Genomic DNA, 11,751 nt, shown 5'->3' on the forward strand with positions numbered 1-11,751 from the left:
AATAAACTAATATGGAAAGTCCTCCAAAATGCAATAAGCCCCCACATAAGATGTGCCGCTAGACAGAGGGTTTTTCCCTATGTCTTAAAAACAGAAAGTCTTTTATGCTATTTTTTTTAACCTAAAAAAAAAATCTTTCAGTCGATCAAGCAAGCCACTCAATCTGAATGCTTTCACAGATTTTTGGTCAACAGCCCACTCTCTTTCGTTACCTTTTTTTTTTTTACAGTCATACTGAGTGTGAGTTGTGTGGTATGTCATGTATGTGTGCTCAGTTCAAACAGTGTTTAAGCGGTGGATCTAAAACATATTGAGGTTTTGAGGTATATTTAATGTCAACAAAAACTGGGAGATTATGTCTTTTCATTGTTTCCTCTGTATCTGAGCACAGACTAGTCCTGACAGGCTCAGATTGGTGTGTTTTCAGGCAGGGTTTTTTTGTTGTTGTTGTTTTGTTTTAAGCATGTCAGGAGTGGCCTACATCAGACTTTCCCTTCTGGGGAAGTGTGAATGTGCATATCTGCGTCTATGGTTTCTGCAGCATCAGCAGAAAGGCTGATAGAAACCTGCCTGCATGTAATCGCTACAACGCGGCTGTGGTGCATTATCGAATAAAGGGCAGGTGTCTGTGAAAAGACTGATGTGCGTTCATCTGAGCCGCTTCTTTAAGAATGTGAGGTGTAACCCGAGGCTTTGGATACTAGTTGCCTTATTGATTTGTCTCGAAAGTATTATAATAATCTCCTTAAAGCGTCTGGAAACTCATTTCAGATCAATAAATTATGTTTTATTAACAAAGTTCGGGAGGAACACGTTCAAATGATCTATCCAATCATCACGTCACATGGGTTCGGGCCAAATCCCGAGCTCAGAGGCTTCTCCTCGGACAGCACGCCAAATACGCATTCTACTTTACTCTGATCTGATTATTTGTGTGAACAAACAAGTGTGAACTTGTGAAACACCTTTGTCTCTTTCCTGTTTGCATTGTCTGTTTGCATTTATGCAGCATTTTCACGTCACTTTTTTTTTTACAAACTGTTTTCTTGGATTTTGAACAGCCTTTAATCACTATAATGTAATCTTCAATATAAAGATTTTACCTAAAAATGCGGATGCTTAAAAGTGAAATTCGGGACTGTTTAATGAAAGTTTAAGTTGGCGGTGCTTTCAATCTTTTCCAAATTGAGTTCCAACAAATCTGCCAAGAAAAGGATTCATGCAAGCATTGCATATAAATGTGTTTTGGTAAATAGTTTGCATGTGTGTTTTTCTCTTTATCCATTATTTTCTTTCTGCATTTGCAGCTTTACGAGATTCTATACAGCATACAAAAATGAACGACATGTCTCATACCCATTAGACTTTGGTGCATTTTAGCTTAAACTGATGCCGCTAGGTCCATTTTGAATGAGTGTAATGCTCCCCCAATGACATTTTTGAATCATGGATCCCTGGCAGAAACAAACGAAACACAAACAAACAGTCTTGATCACCATCAGCAATAGGGAATATAGCTCAAGACGTTCTGTTTCTCTCATCAGGGTATTATTAGACCAGACGTGCTCCATCAGTGCAGCGTGAATACAAAGTATGATTTGTTCAGATTCGCTTCCGTAGAGAATACAACTTCATTACACCATGTCTTCTGGCCTTCCTTTGTCATTCTTCTCTTTTACAGGCCTCTCTAACTCTCACCACATCTGCTGCCACGTTTCCATATGCTACGGGCCCAGTGTTGAAATAATTTTCTTTATGAGGTGAAGAAAAAAGGAATTAGCATCCAACACTGACGATGTGGCAAAAGTGAGAAATAACAGAGTTGGGGCTTTCTAACACCCCCAAATCCATCTCCCAGTGCTCTACTCCCTCCCACCACCACCAGCTGAAATATTCAGGGAAGTGTGGGATTACTTTCACAAGGAGAACTTGAACCCCTTGACTTCCTGCCCGCTGATGAGGTCACTAGTCTCTGAGGGAGTGTCTGTGAAATGCCTCCCGCTCAATAACAGCCCAGCCAAGGCCAGAGAAGAGCGGGGGCTGGTGCAGCCAGAGAAGCTTTGGAAGCAGATGAACGAGGGGGGCGGTGGAGGAGTGACGGAACTGGGCACGGCAGGGGGGTCTGGAGGTGATGATGAGGAGGACTGTATCGTCCAGGGTCTGGGAACTCAGCCCAAACACAGTGTGATTTCAGATTATGGCACGTTTATGGGGGTGCCACATGGGAAAATTCTTGAGTAACAGTGAGTGTTAGATCAAGTTGTGAGCGTCCGCTATCGCAGATGGGTCCTTGAGTGATGCTTTACTGGAGGGAGAATCCATTTTTCTGATAGATATGCTGAAATAACGTTGTTTAGCTGTCTACCCTTAGGCTCTGGGCTTTTGTTGCAGATGGTGCTGAACGCTTGGAGGGAAAAGAAATGAGAGAATAAGCCTTTTGACAAATCCAAACCAGATAAAGGCCAAAACCCCTCGTATGAATGTACTGTCTGTGCAGCGTTCAATGAAATAAGCCCAGTTACAGACTTTGTATGGGGTGTCCCGTCGCAGCTGGGCTGATGTCGCAGAGGATGAAGGCCGAACACCTGGTACGCCACACCAGAGGCCGGCTCATTTTAGATGGGGGCGAGTCGCACTCACAAAGCCATCTTGTTCGAGCTTGTGGTCCAGATGGAACAGCTCTTTTGCCAAGGATGCCGCTTTCTACTTCCTGTACCGAAATGAAAAGGCCAGTCCTTTGAACAAAGAGTCATACACAGACGCTTTCATATCTCTTCATCTGTTTCGTACACTAGCTGCCTCTCATGCATGCATGTTTAACCTCACACTATTTCACTGCAGTGGAATAATGATGGGAGAGAGTCACACTCTCCCCATGAGATAGGCTTTTCTCTCAGCCCTGCATGGGCAATAATAGACTAATGCTTTCCAGATGCGGTCTGCAATGGCCGTGCCCAACAGTAGAAGTGCCCCTCTCGCGGGAGTCCTAACGACGCCTTGGGGGCCTTTGAGAGGGAAAGGTTTGAGTCTGTAGTCCCCCCACCCAAAGCCTTTCCCTTTTTACATACTCGTCTCCCACCGCAATCACAAGCTGCTGATCCCTGATCAGCACAGCTGGAGGTCAGAGAGTGAAATTCTTTTTTCAATCTGGTTCAAGTTGTATTCCGATTTCTATGCCATTTACACCACAAAGTGAACTAAAAGTGAGATGTGATTTTTAAAAGGATGGGACTCCTTATTAATTGCTTAGCTTTTCAACAGGCCAGATCTCTAATCGCCAGATAAACTCATGGGAATGTGACCTGACCACGTGACCTGTTTGTTTTATTAAGGCAGCGGGGAGGGCGATGAGAGGCTGGGAGGCAAGGCACGGGTATCTGAGCTGTGCAAAGCATCCTCTCATGTTTCAGGGCTCAAATGGTGTCCATTTGCCTCAAATTCCTCCAATTCCAAAGTCGAGTACTTTACGCAAGCTCTTGTAGCAGGGCCCCAAGTTGATATTTTGGTGATGCTGCTCTGGCTTTTCTCCTGGGCCCGTTTCCATGGTCTTTCTGAATCTGAGGGCTGTATCACCACAAACAAGTACCGCATGTTCCCCAAGGGAGAATCCACAGCAGCTCTCAAGTGCAGGTTCGCTTGACCTAACTTTCTCCCTTGGAGAGAGCGCGAGATCTGTCTGAGACAGACTGTTCTCACAGGAAGAAGAGAGGGTGGGATTTAGTCTGAGAAAAACAAGCCCGATGGCTTTAATCTCTGCCTCAGCGCAGGGCTGGAAGGGCCACTGGGGAACAACCAGAGACGCAAAACTTTTAGTCTGTTGGCCTACCATGTTAGTCCTTCTGATAAAACCAGCACTTTTCATTACCGAGTCTTTATATATAACTTTGAATTGGTTGTAGGGAGGCATATCAATGAGCATTTGTCTTAAAATCGAATTGAGGTGGGCCTTCTCAAATTAAGATTAAACAAAACAGGGTATACAAAGACCATGCAGAATAGCAACTCTGAGTAAAACTCAGGCTCTGTTCAGGAACAGGATGGAGCAACTCCGTGAGAGTATGTCCATCTGCAACACATGCACTGTGGAGACCACCCAAAACAAACAAACAAATGTTAAAGACACTCTCTTTCTCTCTGAGTTTAAAGTTTTAAGAAAAACAAAACAAAAAAACAGTTCACCATGTTTAGCATCCTGTGACAAAGTCCTCCTCAATAATAAGGCAATTAATTGCTGTTTTTGTACCTGGATTCTACCTCTGTAACTGGATACAGCTAAAACCTCAGAACTTAATCTCAGTATACTAGCATATAAAGCATTAACAAGTAAAACCTGAAAACATTTGTTGATGAATTACTAAAGATGACAGGCTTTTGAATAGTGTCTCTCTGGTAACTCACCATTGAGGTAGACCAAAAAAGATTAAAGACACGAACAACTCACAGTAAAGGACTGGACAAGTCTGTTTGACATACTTAATCATGTCCTCATGAGCCTAACCACACTTTCACAACCAGTATGGTTGTCTGAGGTTCTTGTGGTTGCCATTGCTGATGTTTCCTAAATCCTGGAGAAACATGAAACTGTTGGACGTTTGGATCACTTTAGTATTGGGCAAGCTGCCTGTTAGCAACCACCAATGTACCAAATCACAGAAAGAAACAGTTTTTTTGCTGTGGAAAAAAAAATCACCCGAATCTGCTCCACGGATCAGTGACTGAACGTTTTGGGTGTTAGCTTTATACCGGCGCCATCTTGTGTTGTGAAAATTGTATAGCAACAACCTCAGCTTTCATTTTTATAAAGGCTTGCTAAATTGCAAACAAAAAGTTGGCGTTTATTGTCATTATTCGAGTTTACAACCTGCTGAATGTAACGATATGGATTAGCTTTAAATAAAATGTGACAAAATATACATTTTTAAAAACTATATGTTTCTAGTTTTGTTAGGCCGCCTACCACATCCAAAGCAAAATAACTTAAATTTGGTTTAAGTTACACATAACCTAATACACACACTTAGCCTAAATAATATTTCCCCATTTTTACATCTATAGGGTTAATTCTGAAAAACTACAGCTCGAGAAGAACAGTAACTTGTGTTAAACTATAGTCCTTGTAAAACAGTAAAGTCTTTGTAAGACAATAGCATCTAAACTAGCCTACATAAAAGGCATTATAATAGCTTAAATAATGATGGTAGCCTACATGGTAAAAAAGTTTAGTTCCTCATACAAAGATTTTTTTAGCACTCACTATAGTGTAGAAATTCCCCGTCAGATGTAAGAAAGAAAAACTAGAGAAAAAGAACTAGACATTGTCGGGGATACGTGTAAACGTTCATGATTTAGGCATTACTTGCCTAGTCTATAAAGCTTGTAAATGTTTAACTGTAACCCCTAGATGGCACCCTTTTTCTGAATATGCTTACAGGACAAGGTTTTTATGAACAGTTCTTGTATTCTTGTGCCTTATGGGAAATGCTCTAGTTGTTTTGTGAAACTGAAACATCTTAAGTTTTGCTCCAGCTGTTGGGTTGCAACCGAACACAATAAAACCCCTTTTAGACATAGTCAACTAGGCTATATAATAATGAAAATATAAGTATGAACGGTGAACTTTTTAGATCAGCGTCACTCTTAGAAGAAAATGTTCTATATTGAACCTTAAAGGTTTCTGCCAGGCACTTCAAATATAGAACCTTTTATGGGATACCCTCATGTGATCATTTTATGGGTTTAGTTTTGCTTTAATTCATTTTTAATTTTAATTAAATTGTATGAATTAAACTGCTTGTAAACATACTTTTATCACTAGAGTATTGTGCAATTGTTTAAGACATAGCCTATGTCCTATTATATAACTTTTGTGGGTTCTTTAAAATAGAGTTCTTTAAAATAAAGCCTTGGGTTCTATACAGAACCTTGCTTTAGATTTAAATAATGCAAAGACTTTAAAGACAAAATAACTTTTGTTTAATCTGTATTAAAGTTCTTGAATATACACTGAGAAAAAACTAAATGGTGCAGATACAATTTTAACTTTTACATTTACAAAGAAACAGTAACACATTGAATTAAATGTAAAATTTCAAAGTAGAAAAACTGCCATTCCACCGAATGGGTGACATTTGCTTGTTGTAACTCTTCAAAATTAAACTTTATTTTGTATCTTTTTTCAACACATTAATGTCTATATGTGTAGTAACACATATTTAACTATTCAAAATGTGTAGTGGTCAATCTCAGGCAACTTTATAATTTTTTTTACAAGGTCTCTAAGCAGAAGATGGACACATGTTTTCTCAGTCCTGTTAACGAAACTCATGTGCCATTTAAAAAACATGTCAATTTATTCCTTTGTTTTCCCCACCAGAAAGTGCTTATTTTAAAGAAATTGTTGGTTATATGTTCAAATAATTGATATTTTTCAGGCAATGTGTATTTTAATAAAAAACACAAAGCCATTTTTTCATTTTAATGAAGACCAAAGCCTCAAGTTTATATATTTTTTAATAATTTAATTTATTAAACAATTGTATAAATGATGGATCAAACAAAACTGATAAAAACAGTGGTTTAACTTTCTTTTTTTAGAAAAAAAAAATTTAACAGGAATGAACACTTGGTAACAGAAATGAACTATTTCACAAGAGGAATGAGGAACAGGAAACAGGAATGAGTGTCCATATGTGTGTGTATGACATATGTTGACCTTCTCAGTTACAATTTAATCAAATATACAGAAATTAAAATGAGAGGAATTGTGGTCTTCCCATTGCCTTCAGTAGATCCAGAAGATGCAACTTCATGTTGAAAATGTGTCTTGTGGAATATTCCATGTTTTTCAGAGGGGGGGATGTGTTAGGGTAACAGGAAAGTATTAGTAAATATTAGATACAATATTTTTTTTCTCATAAAAAAAAAACATGTTAAAGCATAGATTGTATATAAAGTCACAACAATCCCCAAAAATGAAGATTTCTGAAGGATTTTAATCATTATATTTCATGGTAAAGTTTAGAGATAGAGAGTGGCGACATGCAGAAAATACTATTTTTTAGTGTTCTATGTAGTTTCTATTAATGTTTTTAATTATACATTTTAAATTTGTAGTTAGCTTAATGTGCAGGACATTTTGCTTAATAATAAAATGTATTTTAGAGTTAATTTTCATGCAATATTATACGTATAATGTCCTGGGGACAAAAAAGTCACCCATTCGGTGGAATGGCTCTAAAATGTACCATAATAATTATTGTTTTATTTACTACTTTGGGGATGAATTATTTTGATTTATTTTTTACAGTGAATGTAAAAGTGATTTTAACCTGAAACATGAAACTGTATTGTTTTTAATAAAAACGTTCCCTTACAAAAAATGGCATTTATTAACCACAGTTTTCTCTAAATATCATAGAACAAATAAAGAACTGCAGTACTGTTAGTACTGTAAAACTATAATAAATGAACATGAGATCCTCTCCAAACAGTCTTTCACAATCTCATTCCAGCACGGCCGTAAATCATTACATTGTTTGTGTTGGACGGCTGAAAATCTTTTCCTTTCTTTGTGGGAAGTCAAACATGTTTGGGCTAATAGAGTGAACTAGACAAAATGAAACATCATGACAATTAATTGAGTCCTCATTTAAGGAGAAGTCTAAATTTATGAAAGGGGATTTTTGGCAAGATGCGGGGAAGGGGTTGAGTATTGCTTCAGAGCTTGAGCTCATACCAGAAGTCATGTGATCTCTCAGCAAACCCCTTCTCTTCAACGCTTCCAAGAAAAAGAAAAAAACGGGAAAGGGTGTCCAAAAGCCCGTAAATCAAAGGAATGCCCTAAAATATAAAGGAAAGGCAAAAAAGCTGATGACTTTGTTTATATACTTTTCAAATTCAAGGACTTTTTAACATTCATCATGGGGAAACATTGAAACATCCTATCACCTCAGACCTTTTGTTAAAAATGTGTCCGGTCCATCTTTTGCAGCCATTGTGATTGTATCTTTGTTTCCTCAATACACTTCATTAATGTAGTATGGAAAACGTTTGTGATCTTAAAAAAAATATATATTATACTGCACTAAATAAGTCTAGTACAGCACATCTATACCTCTAAGTGCTGGTCTTTTCATAGCATATTGTAAACATGACATTCCTGTTTGCATCCTATCCTACAGAAACTATGTGTGGAGGCAGGAATAGCAAGCTGGAACACTCACAGGACATGTATGCTGGAGTGTGTTTGTGGAAATAGGGCTTTTCCTGGAAGAGATATTGCACTGGCTTAATGATGTAAATCTCTGAGGAATCCCCCCCACCCCACCCCAAACCACACACACACACACACATTTTATAATCTACCATGTGATTGCTTAGAAAAGTAATAGTTATTTTCATTAAATATAAAGGATCATCAATTTTATTGTTCATTTTTATTATTGTCAAGTTTTGTTACGGTGTATGAATGCAGGTATTTAAAAATGTTACATAAACTGATTAAAAACAAGCATAGAAAGCTGTGGGAAACACAATTACTGACACTGATGGTGGCTGTTTGCGCTTTATCACTGCTGTGACCTCATCCAGTGGCCTTCAGATGACTAAAAGGGACATATTTGTCAAGGCTAGAATACACTACATGACTTTTGTTTTGCCTCACTAGTCGATGCTAGTTGACATAAGTCAGAGTCAGTCAGTCTGCAGATTTTGGGCAGTCGAAGTTGACAGATATAACAGAAAATGTGTAGTGTATGTAGAGTCTCTGATTTTTTACCTTCATTATATGATTCCATGCAGATGCAGGATATAAAACATGTTTGATCATTCACGTGGATTTTAGAACTCGTGTTGTTTTCATGTTTGCTGTTGCGGTCTTTGTTAGCGCGCCAGAGACACGGGTTGGAATCCCACTCAGAGCGGGTCGAGGAGGACCAGTTACATTTAGTGTGTGATGATGCCCAGTTTTTCTCTGTAACTATTTACAAAGTCAGCAAGCGTGTGAAGCATAGTGTTTTAAAACCTTTTCAGATTTTAAAAGTTGTGTAGTAGGCTATATTCAGCCTTATGTCTATTAGTTATTCCCTACCTCAGTTCAGGCTCATAGATTAATGATTTATGATGTTTCATTAAAGCAGCACTAGGTAACTTTTCAACCTTCATAATATATTTCCAAGACTCTTGTGAGGGTACATCGACTTACAATAGGTTGAATGACACGTCTGCCATAGCCTGACGGGGTCTGTATCGTTTTTAATGGTACTTTAAACTTCGGGGTTCGGGTAGTAACCAGAGCACAAAAAGAACTACAAAATTCGACTGATTTACGGCATAGGCTACCTCACTTCCCCCAACACGTCCTCACATGCTGTTGGACTTATGTAAGTATATTGCTTATATTGTATATCACTCGGACAAGCTTTCACTCGTTGGTGTGAGCTAAAAAGCACCTGGCGTTCTTGTTGATGGATTAGTAGACATCTTCGGAGGCTAGCTGTGCTTGTTCGATGTCCGACGATTTGTAATGCGTTTTGTTTATTCCCCAATCGAACTCGTGTAACTGTCTGTCACACGTTCTACCGTCCACAGCATTACTTGATAGACAAAAATAGGGCAAGAATGAGCATCAAACAGAAACAACCCGCTTACGGGGTGTTCGCAGTGGTGCCTCCAGAAATTTTTCATGGGGGTGGCCAGATGGGGCCACTTAAAATCTTGGGGTGGCACACCAAAACTATAAACCATAATTTCAGAATTTTTTTCTATGTTGTAGTAAACCGGCCTGTAGAAAACTATCAGAAAGACTTAAGGAAACTCCTACTGCTACTCCTACTATTATGATGGTTTATTGTGTTATATTTAATGTTACTAATAATATAATATGCATAGACTAATAACAGTACAGTTAACATTTTGAGTTGCACAACAATTCTGATTTATTTTGCAATTATATTTGGCATAAGGTGTACATTTATTGCAAACAAAACAGTTACTGGGGAAAAGCAGATACTGGCAGATACAAATATATTATATTTATATATTAATGTCAAGAATTCAGAAGTGTATATATTAATATACCTACCTACACTACAAAGAAATAATATACAATTAAATTATGCTTATTTTAAATGTATTGAGCAGGCTAGGTATAAAAAATATAGGCTTTTAATAATCTTTCAGTGCGCAAAACCATGATAATATGAAATGCTTCAAAACAGAGCGCACAAAGCGCGTATGCGCATCGCGTGTGCAGCGCTGCGCTGCACAAGTAAGCATTTAAAAGTTCACGGCACAAAGCAAAGAAATGTCGAGCGCACAAATCCTAGTGTCTATCTGTCCAACAGTTTATTGATCATTTGTTTCACAGTTTTAAATTCCAGTTATTGTGCGTTTGATGCCGATTCATAGTCCTTGTGATGTGTGTGATCTAACAAGCACACGGTAGTGAGTCGTTTAAAAACAGCAACAAACTCCAACAAAATAAAGTCTTTTTATGCAAATCCACAACCTTTTATCTACAGATAATGCATTATAATATATCATATTGGAGAGGTTTACCGTGCATCCAACCGGAAGAGGCGCGCGCGCTGTTTGAATACTGAATGGAGAATGATTGACCGCCACAGAGGAGCGAAAACGAGTTTCCATAAACTTTAATGATGTAAATAGACTTCAGTCCCTCACATTAAGCTATGGAATGACTTCAGATGACTTTGTCACCCAAACTGACGCGGTAGTCTTCTTCGTCTTCTTTCTTAACTTCTTTTGAAATTGTTGACCGACGGGCACGCGCTGAGCTGTTGCTGTCTGAGCGCGCAACAGCGGCATTGACGGAGGGGCGGGCTATTTTTTTTTACAGTCTATGGGCGGGGGAGTACTGGCTACTGTGTGCGATCGAAGGTCTAGAGCGGCCTGCCTGCCTGGCTGTGCATTAGGGATAAAATGCATAACTGATGCTACTAAAATTTATACTGGTCAGCGGGGTGGCCAGTGGGGTGGCCAGGAGTCGGCCAAGGGTGGCCACGGCCACCCCTGGCCACCCCCTGGTGGCGCCCCTGGGTGTTCGAGGCGCACATACAGACTGCCGATAGTTAAACAGGGCGCGCGCAGCTCTTAAAGGGGACGCACCTTATTTCCACTCGTTACAGCTTCCATCCGACTGAACAGGGACCGGTATACAGGGGGGAGGGGATCAGGCCGTGAGTGAAGAGACTGCTCTGCGTGAGTGGTATTTACGACAGTAACGTTAAATACAAGTAGTCCACAGCGACTCTAGGGGTCGTTGTTTGACCAAAACGGAATTCCTACCTAGTGGGGCTTTAACAAAGTTCGGGAGGAGCACGTTTATAATCAATCAATCAATCAATCAATCAATCAATCAATCAATCAATCAATCAATCAATCAATCAATCAATCAACTCGTCATCAAACAATTACCATGTCCACCCTATCAGGATGAGAGGAAGCATATATATATTCACTCTGTCAACTCACCTAACATTCCTTGACAGTTTCAGCATCCCTCCACTACCCCGACTCCTCACTCTCGGCTTGTTCTTTCACAGCAGGAATACGGGGTGAGTACTCTGGGTTCGGGCCGAATACCTAGCCCGGAGCCCTCTCCTCGGACAGAACGCCAAATATGCATTTATCCTATCTGACTTATTTGTAAGTGTGAACTCATGAAACAACAGTTATTTCCAGGCCTCAGATTTGATCCAACAGTGCTGGATTCTCACTGTTTTCACTGCT

Source organism: Scardinius erythrophthalmus (genome assembly GCF_964197995.2).
Source record: "Scardinius erythrophthalmus genome assembly, chromosome: 1".
Taxonomy (NCBI): Eukaryota; Metazoa; Chordata; class Actinopteri; order Cypriniformes; family Leuciscidae; genus Scardinius; species Scardinius erythrophthalmus.